Below are 17,625 nucleotides of genomic sequence, written 5' to 3' on the forward strand. Positions count from 1 at the left end.
AGAAAATTTGTAAGAAATGATGCTACAAGGAATATAGATTATTAAATTGTTAGAAGTAATCCTTATTTTAGGGTTGAATAAACTAAACGGAAGATGTGAAGGCATTGCTTCACGATATCTGTAAGTAGCAGAACCAGTAGTGGAACCCAAGATTCTGAACTCCCTTCTCTCACTTCCTTTCCCTTCATGTAGAATTGAGCATAAAACCTTCCCTTTTAAAACTGCATTCTTAGGAGCCCAAAGAGGATTGTTGGAGAGAGGCTCTTCCTTTTTGTCTGGCCGCTGCCATCAGGTAAACCAAGATGGGCGCTTACAAGTACATCCAGGAGCTATGGAGGAAGCAGCAGTCCGATGTAATGCGCTTCCTTCTCAGGGTGCGCTGCTGGTACAGGCCTCCTCCCCCGTCCCCCACCCCCACCCCCGCCCCGCTCCCCACACCCGCTCCCTCCAGCCCGACAAAGCGCGCAGGCTGGGCTACAAGGCCAAGTAAGGTTGTGTCATATATTGGATTCCTGTGCGCCGTGCTGGCCGCAACGGCCCTGTTCCTAAGGGTGCGACCTATGGCAAGCCTGTCCATTACGGTGTTAACCAGCTAAAGTTTGCTGGAAGTCTTCAATCTGTTGCCGAAGAGCGAGTTGGACGCTACTGGGGGGCTTTGAGAGTCCTGAATTCTTACTGGATTGGTGAAGATTCCACGTACAAATTCTTTGAGGTTATCCTCACTGATCCATCCCATAAGGCTATCAGAAGAAATCCTGACACCCAATGGATCACCAAACCAGTCCACAAGCACAGGGAGATGCGAGGGCTGACATCTGCGGGTCGCAAGAGTCCTGGCCTCAGGAAGGGCCACAAGTTCCACCACACTATTGGTGGTTCTCGCTGCGCAGCTTGGAGAAGGCGCAATACTCTCCAGCTCCACCCTTACCGCTAATATAAGTAATATTTGTAAAAGTCTTACCTAATAAACAATTTAGGACAGTCATGTCTGCTTAAAAGTGTTCTTTAATTTGTTAAAACTAGTCTGCAGATTGTCCCATGAATGCATTGTCACATTATAAAAGTTAAAGTGCAATAACGTTTGAAGACTGCAAGTGATGGTGTGTCTCGTTACTCAAGATAGACACTTTTGTCTTGGCTTTGTCAGCGATTTTCAACCTTTTTCATCTCATGGCACACATAAATTACTAAAATTCTGCAGCACACCAAAAAGTACTGTTTTGCCAAATTGACCAAAAAATAGGTATTTTGATCCATTCTTTTTTAATTTGACAATCTAAGGGGGCTAGAGGTCAGTGCCCCTGACTAGTCAGGTATTGCAGGTTTTAAAAAATTGTGTCCCAACAGTGTGCCACAGTATACTAATTGAAAATCGCTGCTTTATCTTATTAGGGAGTTTTCTATGTCAGTTTTTGGTCTCACAGGTAGAAAATTCTGTGAAAGAGTGCAAAACTAGCCAGGAGATTTGTTAGTGCATGTGATGAAGCCTACAGCTTTATTGGGGTAATGCAATGCTCTCTGCTTATTTGTTTACTCTCAAGGGGCTGTTTTTTGGAGTTTGAATTTTGCTTGGAAATGTGAAAGATAACCAAATCCATGCTCATGGTCCTATGCAGAAAAATGAAAGTAGGGGGTTCACATTTTTAAGATTAACTCAATATAACTGTTGCTTCTGAAAGAATAAAAGTTTAAAAGAATGCCACCATTTTTTAGGAGAACTGAATGATCCTGTTGAAAGAGGGTTTTCTTAAAATTAAACATCCTAGTTTACCTTAAAAAAAAAAAAGCATTCCTAATATTACCTTAGGCTATTTATTCCCCTTCCTTCATTAATTCTTCAACTATTCTGTTATATTACTTTGACTTTGTGGTATAGTAACATGTTCTTAAACTTAAAACTTCTTTTTAAATGTGTTACCTGGCACTTTTAAGACTTCCTAAAAATCCTAAATAAGATTATTTTTATGCTACTTTTTAACTTCCTGTACAGTCAAGCAAAAATAACGATTTGCTTTCTCTTTACAACCCTAAGTCTTTAATTTCTAATGTACAGGCTTTGATCTACTGTTAATGAAACAGGTAATTTTAATCACAAAATATATGAAACTAAATTTTTACCATTTCTAGTCAGAGATAAAAGCATATTTTAGAAAACCAAAGTATCTCCCAACCTACTAAAACCTCAAAGTTATTAAAGATTTTCCTGCTTCATTACTAGTTAATAATTAAGAATTTTTCAAAACGACTTACTCCTCTGACCTTTACTGTGGTCTCTATATCTGGCAGCTAATTCTGCTAAAATTAATTTTCTCTTGTTTCTAAGATTCTGTGGAATCTTGATCCTAAACTGCACTATGGCAGAGCCCACCTTCTTCTTTTTAGTATCTGATAGCACATGGCGGGCATTCAATAAATATTCAATCAAACACAATTTCCAGGCTCTTGATTCCTCTAACTATTTACTTAAACTAGTTCATTAAGAATCTTCAGTATAGAGGAGAAACCAAGATGGTGGCATAGGTAAACACCTAAATGGCTGCCTCGCACAACAATATCAAAACTACAACTAAAAGACAAAACGGACACTATCCAGGACCACAGGAAAGCTGGCTGAGTGGAAATTCTACAACAAGAAAAGAGGAAAGCACATTGAGACTCAGAGGAGCTGCAAAAGGCTGAGGTACGGAGACTCGCACGTGGAGAGGACAGGCAGCTGTGTGCACGGGCGGCTGAGCGCGCGGCTGGCTTTCTAAAGCGGGAGGGAGAAGGAAGCTCCCAACTGCACTGAACTCCAGTCCCAGGCGAGACGCTGGGAAACCAGACTCATTCGGGGGGAATCTGGACTGTCAGGAAAAGAGAAAGTACACTGAGACTCGGGAGCTGTGGAAGGCAGAGGTCCGAAGGTGCGCATGCAGAGAGGACTGACTGCTGAATGCACGGGAGGCTGAGTGCGCGGCTGGCTTTCTAAAGCAGGAGGGAGAAGGAAGCTCCCAACTGCGCTGAACTCCAGTTCCAGGCAAGTTTCTGGGAACCCCGACTCATTCGGGGAGAAACTGGACTGTCTGGCAACGGGCGAAACTCGAGGGCGGCTTTCTCTCAGAGGTGCTTGCAGTGATTACTGAGGGACACTGAGACCCAGGGGCCTCATAGGGCAGGGCTGACGGGAAACCAAGGTGGTCTGCTCTGCCCTGAGACTCCGCCCCATCCAAGATGAGCACAGAGGCTTTTGCAATTTTGCAGTCTTGTCTCATAAGAGTGTCTCCAGCACAGAAGTTCTCCCAGAGCAGACACAGCTGATCCTCACAGCCAATTGGCCTGGAGGTCAATTCCTCCCAGTGATACCAACAACAGTCAAGACTTAACTACAACAAGGCTGAGCACACAGTCCACAAAGGGGTGCACCAAGAGTGTCCACCTCAGGTAACTGGGGAGGCTGAGCCACTGTGCCCTAGAAGACACCTACCACACAAAGCTACTCTACCAACTCAGGGAAGCAGCGAAAATGCCGAGACAAAGAAACAGATCACAAATGAAAGTAATGGAGCAAACAAACGACTGGATATAGAGTTCAAAACCATGGTTATAAGGTTTTTCAAGAATTTCCTAGAAAAGGCGGATAAATTTAGTGAGACCCTAGAGCAGCCGTGGGCAAACTATGGCCCGCGGGCCAGATCTGGCCCGTTCGGCTGTTCTATCCGGCCCGCGGAGCCGAAAGAACAAAGGGTTCTCTTGCTCTCCCCTCCGCTCCTTTACTTTGAATTTATATTAGTTCACACAAACACTCCATCCACGCTTTTGTTCCGGCCCTCTGGTCCAGTTTAAGAACCCATTGTGGCCCTCGAGTCAAAAAGTTTGCCCACCCCTGCCCTAGAGGATATGAAAAAGGACCAACTAGAAATTAAACATACACTGACTGAAATAAAAAAATATTATACAGAGACCTAACAGCAGACTAGAGGACTGCAAGAATCAAGTCAAAGAGTTGAAATACAAAGAAGCAAAAAACACCCAACCAGAAAAGCAAAAAGAAAAAAAGAATCCAAAAATTTGAAGATAGTGTAAGGAGCCTCTGGGACAACTTCAAGTGTACCAACATCAGAATTATGGGGGTGCCAGAAGAAGAGAGAGAGAAAGATACTGAAAACCTATTTGAAGAAATAATGACAAAAAACTTCCCCTACCTGGTGAAAGAAATAGACTTACAAGTCCAGGAAGTGCACAGAACCCCAAACAAAAGGAATCCAAAGAGGACCACACTAACACACATCATAATTAAAATGCCAAGAGCAAAAGACAGAGAGAATATTAAAAGCAGCAAGAGAAAAACAGTTAATTACCTACAAGGGAGCACCCATACAACTGTCAGCTGATTTCTCAACAGAAACTATGCAGGCCAGATGGGAGTGGCAAGAAATATTCAAAGTGATGAATAGCAAGAACCTACAACCAAGATTACTCTACCCAGCAAAGCTATCATTCAGAATTGAAGGTCAGATAAAGAGCTTCATAGATAAGAAAAAGCTAAAGGAGTTCATCACCACCAAACCAGTATTATATGAAATGCTGAAAGGTATCCTTTAAGAAGAGGAAGAAGAAAAAAGGTAAAGATAAAAATTATGAACAATACATATCTATCAACTAGTGAATCTAAAAATCAAGTGAATACAAAATCTGATGAACAGAATAAACTGGTGAATATAATAGAATTAGGGGCATAGAAAGGGAGTGGAATGACAATTCTCAGGGGGAAAAGGGTGTAGGAGGTGTGGGAAGAGACTGGACAAAAAGCATACACCTATGGATGAGGACAGTGCGGGGCGGGGGAGGGGAGGTAAGGGCAGAGGGTGGGGTGGGAACCGGGTGGAGGGGAGCTATGGGGGGGGGGGAGAGGAACAATTGTAATAATCTGAACAATAAAGATTTATTAAATTTTTTTTAAAAATCTTCAATATAGCCCTAACCGGTTTGGCTCAGTGGATAGAGGGTCGGCCTGCGGACTCAAGGGTCCCAGGTTCGATTCCAGTCAAGGGCATGTACCTTGGTTGTGGGCACATCCCCAGTAGGGGATGTGCAGGAGACAGCTGATCGATGTTTCTCTCTCATCTGATGTCTCTCTCTATCCCTCCCCCTTCCTCTCTGTAAAAAATCAATAAAATATATTTTTTTAAAAAAAGAATCTTCAATATATTTAGAGGCACAAAAAATTAAAATCTTCACTTTTCTCATTTCTCACCAGGGATGCCTTAAATCACAAATTTAATTCTTTAGGGCTTTGTTAACTGATTTGAAAAACATTATTTTGAAGTTTGTGTTATCCCAAAAAAAGCAAGAAATGATAAACTTTTATTTCAAATATTAATATTACATTTATAACAAGGGATCACAGCACTGATACTACTTACTTAGAGGTTAGAAGCCTTTATTATTTTCCCTCACTTATTAGTAGGCTAAAGGTTTTTGTTTAGTTCTAAAATTTTACAGTTACAGTTTACATTCAATATTATTTTGTATTAGTTTTAGATGTGCAGCATAGTGGTTAGACAATCATATATGTTCCCTCTGATATTTCCAGTATTCAACTGGCACCATACATAGTTATTACAATATTATTGACTACATATATTTTATGCTATACTTTACATTGCCATAACTATTTTGTAACTAGCAATGTGGTAGGATAAAGTTTTAAATTAAAAAGAAAGAAAGGGAAGGAAGGAAGGGATTCACATCCTAATTCTCAGAACTGGTGATTATTACTTTATTTAGAAAAGAGTCTTTGCAGGATTAAATTAAGGATTTTGAGATGAGATTATCCTTGATTACCTAGGTGTCGTAAGTGCCACCTCATGTCCTTTTAAGAGTAAGGTGGAGGGAAAATTAACTAACACATACAGAGAGAAGGTGATACAAAGATGGAGGCAGAGGTTGGAGGATATGTCCAAAGACTGCCAGCAGTCACCAGAAGCTGGAAGAAGGAAGGAATAGATTTTCCCCTTAGAGGCTATAAAGAAAGTGCAGCCTTGCCAATGCCTTGATTTCAGACTTCTGGCCTCCAGACTGGAAGAGAGTAATAAAATTCTGATGTTTTAAGCCTCCAAATTTGTGAGGCAGTCACAGGAAATTAATACAAATAGTATAGAAGTTTATTTTGTTTTTCATTTGTTTTGCTATTACCTCTCTGCTTTGGTTTGTTGGCCATCTGGCCACTGAAGAAATACACAAGCTGAAAACAAAGGTGGGAAATGAAGAAAAATACATAAATAAGACAAAACATGATTATACATACAGCTGCAAAAATGCTTCCACATATTAATAGGCTAAAAATAAAACACTCAAACACTTTCCAAATAATTGGACAGTTTGCCTAACAGAACTGTCACATAACTACAAAGTTAGCATTCTCATGCTTTTGCTCTGAGCCGAACCCTAAATTTATAGTGGAAGAAATTCCCAGCTAACATAGTAATAACACTGGCAGTCCCAGGTATTTCATGGATCATGAGAAGCCTTACTGATCTAATAATGCCTTGAGAACAAACTCAAGTACAGACAGTCCCTGACTTATGACGGTTTGACTAATTATGCTTTTTCAACTTTATGATGGTGCAAAAGCAATACACATTCGGTAGAAACCGTACTTTGAATTCTGATCTTCTTCCAGGCTAGTAACGTGGTACAAAACTCTCTTATGAGACTGGGTAGCAATAGCTCCCAGTCAGGCACACAATCACGAGGGTAAAGAACCAATACGCTGCCCTCACCGGTTTGGCTCAGTGGATAAAGCATTGGCCTGTGGACTGAAAGGTCCCAGGTTCGATACCAGTCAAGGGCATGTACCTTGGTTGCGGGCACATTCCCAGTAGGAGGTGTGCAGGAGGCAGCTGATCGATGTTTCTCTCTCATCGATGTTTCTAACTCTCTATCCCTCTCCTTTCCTCTCTGTAAAAAATCAATAAAATATATATATTAAAAAAAAAAAAAAAAGAACCAATACGCTACAGAATAGTGTGTTGCCAGTGTTTTTGAGATACTGTGTTCTCAACACGTTTAAGGTAGGCAAGACTTAACTATGATGTTATAGGTTAGGTATATTAAGTACATTTTTTACTTACGATATTATTAGAAAATATTTATTATATTTTCAACTTATGATGGGTTTATTGTGGTTGCTATGCAAGTTGAAGAGCATCTAAAATAGCACTTAAAATCAGAATACAACCACTATACTATTTGTTGTTTTGCTTAGGGGGGAAAAAAAGACTGCTTAATGGAGTTAAACCTAAAAGATACACAAGTCCTCTTTTCCAGTTGATCTTAACTATCTTAGGCAAACTATGCCTCAAGACTGAAACTCATATTTTTCTATTTTGAGTGAAGTATTTTTTATTTCTTTCATGAAGTCATTTTTGATATCTATAGAATATTATGCTTCTCCATTAAAGCATTTACTAAACATTTCATTTAAATTTTTTTCATTTAAAATTACTGTTAAGCACTTTATCAAGAACATTATAAACAGATCATAGAATAGGAGTAGATCATCAGAAATTTTTGTTATTAGAAAAATGTGACTTTTCTAACTTGGCAAACAGCTTTTTTTATGGGTATTTCTTTCTTTGGGGCTTTCCTTTCTGTGTGTTTTAAATAGAGCCCTAAAATCCTTTCTAAACACTAAATATTCACAGAATATCTCAAACCAGGAGAAAAATACTAAAATAGAATATAGGGTAAAATATGCCAGATATTAAAGACATATTCTGAAAGAAATCATAATTATTTAGTGTGTTTTAGCTGCTATTTGTAAAAAATTTGTGTCAGTGTTGAAAAATGCCACTTAACACTAAAATGTATAGATTAAAAAGAGTAAAAATATAAAGGTTTGGCTAATTTAACAACAACAAAAAAAAGCTGTTAATGCTAACTTCAAGCAAGAAAAGTAAATGAGAAGAGTAAATTTTAAGAACTTACTCTTTTTCTTGCTAATGACTCTTAATTGAAACAATTTTCCCAGAGGCTTTCTGTATTATTTTCTGGTTGGTCTAAAAGGAAGGGATCCAATCTATAGAGGCCAGCAGCCTCAAACTTTGGAATCTCCTCTGACTGCAACTTAAAAAGGACTATATGCAAATTAAACTCATTCACCAGAAGGATATATGACATATAAAGCATTCTGGAATAGATATGAACTGAAAAACATATTCTTGCAATAAAAATATATTCTTGCAAGACTAGTAGTGGTATCTTATAATTTGGTTTTGACATGTTAGAGCCAGAAATAAAAATTAAAGTTATACTAAATGCAATGTGGTATCCTGAGTTGGATCCTGGAAGAGAAAAAAGGCATTAGTGGAAAAAATAGTGAAAGCTAAAGTTTGTGAAACCTGGATTTAGTTAATAGTAATGTCCCAATATTGGTTTCTTAGTTTTGACAAATGTACCATAGTTATGTAAGCCCTACCTGGGTGGCTCAGTTGGTTGGAATGTCGTCCTGTACACTAGAAGGTTGTGGGTTTGATTCCCAGTAGGGGCGTGTACAGAAGGCAACCTATCAATGTTTCTCTCTCACATTGGTATCTCTCCTCTTCCTCTCTCTAAATATATATCCTGGGTGAGGATTTAAAAACACACAAAAAACATTAACAAGAGGGGAAACTGGGTAAGGGGTAATGGAAACTCTCTGCACTATCTCTGAAACACTTCTGAAAATCTATTTCAGAATATTATTATATGAGCAGCACTGTTTTCTTTTTTTTTTCTTTTTTTAAATATATTTTATTGATCTTTCACAGAGAGGAAAGGAGAAGGATAGAGAGTTAGAAACATCGATGAGAGAGAAACATCGATCAGCTGCCTCCTGCACATCTCCTACTGGGGTTGTGCCCGCAACCAAGGTACATGCCCTTGACCGGAATCGAACCCGGGACCCTTCAGTCCGCAGGCCGACGCTCTATCCACTGAGCCAAACCGGTTTCAGCAGCACTGTTTTCTTTAAAAAATATTTAAATGGCTTATAGGCATAATACCAAAAGGGTGCAAAACTGTGTTAATTAAACTTGCTTTACAAAACGTTTCTAAGTTTGTGATCACATTTTTATAGTCAATCATTCCAAATGCACTAAATAGGAGTTTATTATGGAATAAGGCAAATCAGTATAAGGGAAAGAGATGGGATTCAGAATCAAAAGCATTTACCTCTATTACCTACTAGCTATAAAACCTTGGGCAAGTCCGTTTTAGTTTCTCTTGTATAAATATAGATTTTATTTATTTTTTAAATATATTTTTATTGATTTCAGAGAGGAAAGGAGAGCGAGGGAGAGATAGAAACATCGATGATGAGAATCACTGATGGGCTGCCTCCTGCATGTCCCCTACTGGGGATCAAGCCCACAACTCAGGCATGTGCCGTTGATTGGAATTGAATCCAGGACCCTTTAGTCTGCAGGCCGACACTCTATCCACTGAGCCAAACCAGGTAGGGCTAGATTCATTTTACTTTATTTTAATTCAATTAGTGAATACTTAGGAAAAGAGTCTAGTACCATGCACAGTGCCTAGCACATAGTAGAGGTACCCTAAAAATATTAGTCCCCTTTGCATTCATAAATGTCTTACTAAGCACTGGGAGTGGAAGAATAAATCAGGACCATTTCCACAAGGCATCAATCTCCCAATCTATAAAATGGGGGCAAAACAGTATCTATCTCACAAAGCTGTTGGGAGAATTAAATATGTTAATAAATGTAAAGAGTTTATGATAGCTACCCTGATACATAATAAGTGTTAGGTGTTATTTGACTGATCCACCAAATACTTAACCACTTGTCCTAATGCCATTTACTAAATCTTGCCATTTTCTCCAATGACTTGAAATGCAAATTTTATAATGCATAAATCCCTATATATATATGAAATTTCTAGACTTTGTTACTAGTCTATTTGTTTCAGAGTCTATTTGGTACTTCCTCAGAAACCAACGTGAAATATTATTATTTCCTAACATACTGTAGAGGGTTTGTTTTTTTTTCATGTGTTTTAATACTTGAAAGGCTAGCCTCTCTTCTTCCTTCTCCTTTCTCACATTTTATGCTTTCCAAATGAACTTCACAGTAATGTTATCAAGTTTTAAAAAATATTAATGACATTTTAATTTAAATTGCATTAAGTACATAAAACAATTTAGGGAAAACCAGTAAGTTTACAATATTGAGCTCTCCTAAGAGCACAGCATTTCCAGTTAATCTTTTTAAAATGTCTCTTAGTAGAGCCTCTCCATTTACTTATGTTGGTATTTTATCTTTTTGTTTCTTATATTTTCATTGTATTTTCTAAAAAAGTTGCTTTTTATATATAGGAAAGCTATTGATACTGGTACATTAATTTTGTAAAGAGCCACGTTACCAAAGTCTCTTATTGTTTCTAACAATGAGAACAGTAAAATGGTTGATTCTTGAGTTTCATGTATACATTGTCCCCTGCTGCACAAAAATTTTGCTTCCTCTCTCCCCAATATTAATCTCGGATATTGGCTTACACCTCCACTATAATATTATGTAACAGTGCTAAATGTTGGGCATCCTTTTCTTGATCCTTGTATTAATGAGAATACTTCTAGCATACCACTCACTAAGCATGACAATGGTTTTGGTTTGAAATAAGATTTTTCTTAATCATGTGAAATAAGAATTCATCAATTTTAATTATACAGAGAATTCTTATCAGGAATTGATATTAATTAGGTCAAATGCTTTTTTGGCATCAAAAAGATGATCATGTGGTTTTCTCTCACCTATTAATAGAACATGTATATAGATTTTCTAATATTGAACCACATATGCATTTATTTCAGAGCTGAAACCCTGGGGATGAAGATTATTTTCATGTACTGTTGAATTGAAGCTATATTAATATTTGTAAAATTTTTTTCATATTTTCCTGTTTCATGCTGCCTAGAAAATTTGGAATCAATATTTCATTAGCTTTCTTAAAAGAATTGTAAACTTTTTTTCTTTATCCATTCTCAACCAGTGTGCCGCAAGAATTTTTAAAACACGTAATACCTGATTAGTAAAGGGCATTGGCCCCTTTTCCCTTAAACTGTAAAATTAGAAAACGAAAACAGCCAATACAATAATAGCCATCCAATGTGAATGAATCAAAATTATACCTATTTTTGTTCTGGCTTGGTAGCTCAGCTGGTTATCATCTTGATATACCAAGGTTGTGGGTTTGATCCCTGCTTAGCGAACATACAAGAATCAACCAATGAATGCATAAATAAGTGGAACAACAAGTTGATATTTCTCTCTCTCTCAAAAAATTAATTTAACAAAATATATTATTTTTGTCAGATTGGAAAAAAATATAATACATTTTTGGTATGCTAGAGAATTTTTTTTAAAAAATATATTTTATTGATATTTTACAGAGAGGAAGGGAGAGGGATAGAGAGCTAGAAACATCGATGAGAGAGAAACATCAATCAGCTGCCTCCTGCACACCTCCCACCAGGGACATGCCCGCAACCAATGTACATGCCCTTGACCGGAATCGAACCCGGGACCCCTGAGTCCGCAGGCCCATGCTCTATCCACTGAGCCAAACCGGTTTCGGCAAGTATGCTAGAAAATTTTAGTAATTACTGCCATGAGATGAAAAAGGCTGAAAATCACTGCTCTAGAAGAGCCATAAGTATCTCTTCCTTGGGTATGTGAAATAGCATACCTATGAAAATAGCTGGGTCTCAAGGTTTTTGTGGAGCAGTCCTTAAGACAACTTTAATTTATTCAATGTTATTGATCTATTAAATTTCTTTCTTCTGAGATCAAATCTGTTAATGTTTTTCTAAAATAGTCACTTCATGCTTGAGAAAATAACCATTATTAAAGGGGATAATCAAGTTGTTGCAATTACAAATCACATTTTTAGTATGACTACATGTGCCTGTAGAAATAAACACTAACTAATTAGATCAATCAATGCATGTTTTAAAACTTCACAGCAACTATAAAGATTTACCCACACCTCCCCAAATAAAATTTTAGCAAATAATTTCTCCATCTTATGACTGGGCCTAAGTAATTTTTTAAGTGTGTGGCTTAACTTTAATAAAATAGTGTCATGGGAATAAGAGATAGTAATGAATAGAACCTGAAAATCTAAAAAATAAAAATAAATCAATAAAATAAAATAGCCACTTCATCCAGATTGTCAAATTATTTGTATAGTATGTGGTTATTTCATTCTCTTCTTTGAATGCTGAATTCTACCACTTAACTTCCCGAACTTCATTCCAATCAGTTTACTCTCAACCACCTTCCTACTGATCAAAATCAGGAATCAGAACATTGGGTTCAAGAGAGCTGATAATGCACACCCATTTATATTCCCTCTCCACAGAAATCCACTCTATAAAAATAATAGTAAAGGAATAGAATAGATAAAATACACAATTACAAAGAAAATAAAAACAGTGTTTTCAAGGGGCAAAAGACAACAGATTTTTAGAAGACAGAAAGTGAGTAGAGGTTGGTATCTGAGTCATTCATTTATTCATTATTTCAAAAAATATTTTATGTACTAGGCATTATTCTAAGCACTGGAAATAAAGCCCTGTGCAAAAAGACAAAGTCTCTGCTCTCATTGCGTGGATATTCTAATCAGAGGGAAGAGACAGATAACCATTAACTTATTATTTAAGCAGTGGTAAGAAAAATGAAATAGGATAAGGAAATAAAGAATCTAATCCTGCAGTCTGGATTCTTTGTCACATGTGGCCGCTGAAGTCTCTGCTATTAGTATTAATGATGAGCTATTGATTAGACAGGTTTCCTAAAGAAAATCTTCCAGTCTAGACTGCTGGGCTCTGTATGTATAACAGGGCACATATTTAACACTCAACCAGTCAATTTACAAATCTGCCTTAGTCTTCACTACCTACTTGCACAGAACCTAAAGATGAACCAGAACTGACAGCTTAGGGCCTTCTCAGGTCTTTCCTAAACATGCACACAGCTCCGCGCATATGCACAACCTTTTAGATTTCCCAGAAATATATCAGAGCTTCACAAATCCCCTTATGGCTATCTCATTCCTCAGCGTTTCCTTTTAAGCTTTTTGGTTAGCCTGGTGTTTGTCCCAACTGTTATTCACTATCACAGGCAGCCAAGATGTTCAACAACTGCCTCTAACGGTTTCCAGTGAATACCCTGATGGGGAAAAGGCTATTTGTACAGGATGAGCTCCACATCAGGTCAAATACAGAGTCTTGTGAATGTCTTTCAAGGAACCACGAAACAGGTCAAGTAATGACAATTCTCTGGGAATGGGGCTTTGAAGGAGTTCCAATCTTGTTCTGCCCCTTCCAGTGGCTTCTGGAGGCTGCTAGTTTTCACCATGATTGGGGGCAGTTGGTTTTCAAGGCTATTGTGGAGCTGGAGAGAGGGGAATAGAAACAAAGCAAGTTAAAATTATACAAAGTATACTGTTTTTGCTGAAATTCAGCCATTTTTCTTCAATAGATGTTCCCAGATTGCTGCAAGCCTTTGGTTAATTCTCATAGTTCTGGAAAAAGTTGTTCTATTTTTGTAAGTGTTCTCATTGCTCTTAGGAAAAGTTTTCAGAGGTTCTTTCTCTGCCACCATTGTTGACATCCTCTGCATTTGATTTGAGAAACTCCCTCAGCTCAATCTTCATACTTATTAATTTGCTATTCAGTCTTCTTTTATCTTTAAAATTTCAATATTTACATTTCTTATTTATTCTGAAACTACTGATAATGTTTATCTTTAAAATTTCCTTCAATTTATACTATTCACTATTGCCTTAGTTTTGGGTGCATTTGGTATCTCTCATAGTATTAATTTTTCTCCAAAGACTAATTAATCTAGGTTATTAGTTCATATTTGCATTTTGGAAGTTTCAATTAAACAGTTTTTCCTCAGAATGGATGAGAATCTTTGTTCATCCGCAAAGATATATGCAGGTTCTAGTTATATATACCCACTTCCAGTGCCTATAGAAGAGGGGTGAATTATGCTGTTAGGCAGTATCTGCAGTTAACTGGCTTTCTGGATATGAATCCCTATCTGTTCTGAACATCATATAAAATATTAGGGATATATCTGGTCTCTATGCCAGGCTTCTGACTTCAGAGAGAGTAGCTATCAGAGTATTACCCTAGAAAGAAACACTGGAGTTAGAAACTCACTTTGCTTTTTGCTTCCTCTGCTTTTGTAATACCAATCTATAATTGCTTCAGTCTATTCTTGCTTCTTTCTCTAACATCAAAATTCACTCTTTCATTTATAAAATATTTATTGAGTGTCTACTATATGCCAGGCACTATTTTAGATACTAGGAATTTAGTAATGAACAAAGTCCCCAGGCCCAAGGAAACTTATATTCTAATAGAAAGATAAACAGATACATAAGGTAATAATTTCACAAAGTAACCCATGAAAAATATGGTTAACCATATGAAAAATAAAACAAAGTAAAGAACAGAGAGTAAATACAGCAGGAGTAGGGAACCTTTCTTCTGCCAAGGGCCATTTGGATATTTATAACATTATTCGCAAGCCATACAAAATTATCAACTTAAAAATTAGCCTACTGCCGGAACCGGTTTGGCTCAGTGGATAGAGCGTCGGCCTGCGGACTGAAGGGTCCCGGGTTCGATTCCGGTCAAGGGCATGTACCTTGGTTGTGGGCACATCCCCAGTGGGGGGTGTGTAGGAGGCAGCTGATCAATGTTTCTCTCTCATCGATGTTTCTAGCTCTCTATCCCTCTCCCTTCCTCTCTGTAAAATATCAATAAAAAATATATATATATTTAAAAAAAAAAAAGAAACCTCAAGAAAAAAAAAATTAGCCTACTATATTTGGTCAAACATTTAATTAATTCACCCCCAATACCTTGGCAGGGCCAGACCAAATGATTTTGTGGGCCACCTTATATGGCCCGGGCCTGGACTACAGGGAAGCTATTTTATTTTATTGGGTTAATCCTCACCCGAGGATATTTTTCCATTGATTTTTAGAGAGAGTGGAAGAGAGAGCAAGACACAGAGAAACATAAATGTAAGAGAAACACATAGATTGGTTGCCTCCTACACATGCCCAACCGAAGTACATGACCTTGACCGAAATTGAACCTGGGACCCTTCAGTCTGCAGGCTGACACTCTAGCCACTAAGCCAGTGGTCGGCAAACTCATTAGTCAACAGAGCCAAATATGAGCTGTACAACGATTGAAATTTCTTTTGAGAGCCAAATTTTTTAAACTTCTTCTAACGCCACTTCTTCAAAATAGACTCACCCAGGCTGTGGTATTTTGTGGAAGAGCCACACTCAAGGGGCCAAAGAGCCGCATGTGGCTCGCAAGCCGCAGTTTGCCAACCACGGCACTAAGCCAAACCAGTTAGGGCTATTTTATTTGATTTTTAAAATTTATTTTTATTGATTTCAGAGAGGAAGGGAGAGGGAGAAAGGGATAGAAATAGAAACATCAATGATACTCACTGATTGGCTGCCTCCTACACACCCCCTAATGAGGATGGAGCCTGCAACCTGGGCATGTGCCCTGACCAGGAATCCAACTGTGACCTCCTGATTCACAGGTGGATGCTCAACCACTGAGCCACACTGGCCAAACCAGGGAAGCTATTTTAAATAAGGTGATTTTTCCCTGATGTGGTAACATTTCATTAGAGATCTGAATAATGAAAAAGAAAGAGCTATAAGAAGATATAAAGATCCAGCCAGCGTGGTTCAGTGGTTGAGCCTCGACCTATGAACCAGGAGGTCACGGTTCGATTCTGGTCAGGGCACATGCCTGGGTTATTCACTTGAGCCCCAGTATGGGGTTTGCAGGAGACAGTGGATCAATGAGTCTCTCTCATCATTGATGTTCCTATCTTTCTCTCCCTCTCTGAAGTCAATAAAAATATATTTTTTAAAAAGAGAAGATGTGAAGAAGGGCTTTCAGAAGGAACTAATAAGTGTGAAGAAACTGAAAGGATAACATCTAGGCATGTCTGAAAATAGCAAAAAGGCCAATGTTAGCAAGTGAATGAGGGGTTGGAAATGAGGCCTCAGAACTAGGTAAAGGGCCAGATCACACAACCTTGTAAAATACAACAGAGTTTAGGAAGGCAATGGGTGCTTCAGGCAAGAGAATGACATGATTTGATTTACATACACTAAATACTATGGGGAGAATAGACTATAAGGAAATATATGCCCTCTCCAGGCAGATGGTTCAATGTTTGGAAAACTTTTCTCTGGGCTTTATCCAGGGGACACATACCAGATGATCAAAATTGAGAGCAAGGGCCAGGAAACTTGATGAATAGGCACCCTTCCATTCTTCATTTTTGTTTACTTAGAGTCTAATACATTTCTGAAACTTCTGCACATACTTTCAGCTGTGATTTCTACTCCTAGTTTCTCTACTGATGCAATCTGTTTCTTATCTTTCAGAAATTCACCAAAATCTCATCAGCTGATGGCAACCATTTTTTATTTGCCACCTTTTAAAAAACATCTAACATATCTACTAACATATTTGCTTAGATTCCTGCTAAAATAAACACAAATATCCAGCAGATCTACATTCAGCAGACATCCCTTAAGGCTTTTTTAGAGTGACTTTAAGAGAACCTTTTAGCTCTCATAATTCAGACAATAGCACAAATCACATTTCTGTGGCCAAAAAATATTGCAACCAACTATACCTTCCCTGATGGATTTTCTGCAGACAGGCAAAAACCATCATCATGCTGGACAACTCCTTCCATATAAATAAATAGCTTAGCCAACTGACTCTGGTAAAGTTGATGAATTCTTCTAGCTTCTTTATTTGGGAGGCATGACTGATAACATATCATGGTACTGTCAGCTGTAGGAATATTTATAGTAACTTTACACTTAACACATTGCGGACCAGTAGTTTTATTGCTAGCTTTACCCAGTGACCAGATAAGTTTCTATTGAATGAGTACAAAAAATGTTTTACATAAATGTTAAATGCACGCTTTAAAATTAAATACCCATTGATTTTGAAGTTATTTATTACATGTTCTTACAAGCTAATATCTTTTTAGAGTATGATATTTTGTAAAACACTGCGTAATATGAAGCAAGAATTCTCATGATCCATCCACAATGTGTTAACAGAACACTATCAGCACTTACTGAGAAAAAATATTTTTTTTAAATATATTTTATTGATTTTTTTACAGAGAGGAAGGAAGAGGGATAGATAGTCAGAAACATCGATGAGAGAGAAACATCGATCAGCTGCCTCCTGCACACCTCCTACTGGGGATGTGCCCGCAACCAAGTTACATGCCCTTGACCGAAATCGAACCTGGGACCTTTCAGTCCACAGGCCGACGCTCTATCCACTGAGCCAAACCGGTTTTGGCGAGAAAAAATATTTGAAAATACACTTAGGCTGTACCAAATTTTTAATAGGAAAAATATTTTATCCACAACAGATTCTCTAAAGAATTGTTTTTACAGTTTCTAATATTACTTCTTGAAAAATCATCCTTTCAAGTTGTCTATTAAACCAATCTTTAATAAAAAATTAACACAAACTTTTCCCCACAAGCTTTCTTT

The 17,625-nt window shown here is 37.8% G+C and overlaps 1 protein-coding gene and 1 pseudogene across 3 annotated transcripts in view; one reads left to right on the forward strand and one right to left on the reverse strand.

Annotated features, from left to right (window-relative positions):
* EYA3 (EYA transcriptional coactivator and phosphatase 3) overlaps positions 1-17,625 on the reverse strand; it is a 102,382-nt gene that overhangs the window by 73,135 nt on the left and 11,622 nt on the right. The gene's annotated exons all lie outside the window — the stretch shown is intronic.
* On the forward strand, positions 303-934 carry LOC308242544 (large ribosomal subunit protein eL15-like; annotated as a pseudogene). The gene has a single exon. The product of its transcript is annotated as a large ribosomal subunit protein eL15-like (transcript).

Source organism: Plecotus auritus (assembly GCF_963455305.1).
Source record: "Plecotus auritus genome assembly, chromosome: 2".
Lineage (NCBI taxonomy): Eukaryota > Metazoa > Chordata > Mammalia > Chiroptera > Vespertilionidae > Plecotus > Plecotus auritus.